The sequence below is a fragment of the Nymphalis io genome, chromosome 3, assembly GCF_905147045.1.
Source record: "Nymphalis io chromosome 3, ilAglIoxx1.1, whole genome shotgun sequence".
Classification (NCBI taxonomy): domain Eukaryota; kingdom Metazoa; phylum Arthropoda; class Insecta; order Lepidoptera; family Nymphalidae; genus Nymphalis; species Nymphalis io.
In genome coordinates this window covers 9,998,799-10,000,000 of record NC_065890.1, presented here as the reverse complement: position 1 = coordinate 10,000,000, position 1,202 = coordinate 9,998,799, and the positions used below count along the sequence as shown (strand labels likewise).

General features: G+C 27.3%; 1 protein-coding gene across 1 annotated transcript in view; it reads left to right on the top strand.

The window, feature by feature from the left end:
* The window catches only part of LOC126780873 (uncharacterized), a 3,837-nt gene extending 2,848 nt beyond the window's left edge, over positions 1-989 (top strand). The window contains exon 2 of the mRNA XM_050505538.1: positions 1-989. This exon is cut by the window's left edge and continues 815 nt beyond it. The gene's annotated coding sequence lies outside the window, so the exon portion shown is untranslated.
* Positions 990-1,202: the final 213 nt, after the last annotated feature.

Below are 1,202 nucleotides of genomic sequence, written 5' to 3'. Positions count from 1 at the left end.
AATTAGAAAGTAAAAATAATTGAGTACTTATGGAATCTAACATTCTATAGTTGCCTCTTGTTTATAGTTTATATTCTGTTATTTAATACTAATCGGTTAATGGGCTGTGATAATGGAGTTGGTGTAATTAAGGGAACATATCAAAGGAAAAGGTATATATACAATGTATAGTGTGTAATATGGAATGACACATTTTTCCAAATTTGTTTATAATATTTAAAAAAAAACTTATTATCTATGTATACACAATATATGATAAACAATAACCACCAAATAGAAGTATATATTTTGTTAAATTGTTTTTTAAATGAAAATTTGCTATTATTTTGTTAAACAATAAATTATTCTTTATATATTCAGTTGTTGAGCGATTACACGTACATATATGTTGTATGCTGTTAAGACACGTGGCCTTAGATAAACCAATGAAAAACCGCAGCAATTACTCGCAGCCAAAGTAGCCTTATCAGCAGGCAACCAATATGCGTACGCGCAATATTTACGCTACTTACGTTGTTATTCCAATACGCCACATATTTGGGCTAGTTCTGTAATAATACAAATGTACATTGTAATATAACTAAGAATTGTGATAATGGTGATTGGTGATAGAAGAGGGACAGTTATAGTAAATTCATTTATTGATAAAAACATTAAAAGAATGTAAGAGATATTTTTATAATTTTAATAGGAAAGTGACGTTGTTCCTTTCAATTTACGACCTACAAAATTGTTGTTACCTGATTTATGTTTTGATCTCTTGAAAACTAGTTTTAATGAATAATTTCTATTAAATATTTTTTTAAGTCATCTTTCCATTCGTGTGTGAGAAAACAAAAACAAATTTTCGAATGCCAAACTACGTTATTATTTGAGATTTATATTTAATTTGACTATTTAAGTACTTAATAAGTTAAACTCTAATAAACAGTAAAAATGTCATATTTGGTATTATTTGTCCCCGAGTAGATTTTGCAGGTCCCTTGGCCTACAAATAAATTGGATCTAATATTATTTAATTATATTTATACGGTATGAGTAAGTTTTTTATCCCTCTTCGAGCATATTGCGTGCAATAAGGAGTGCAGAAAGCTAAAACGTTTCTATATATGTGTTACAAATATATTATAGTTGATAAAATAAAACATTCGGTACATTCATACTTTACGTTCATACTTTTTGACTTTTACTCTTATTGTAAA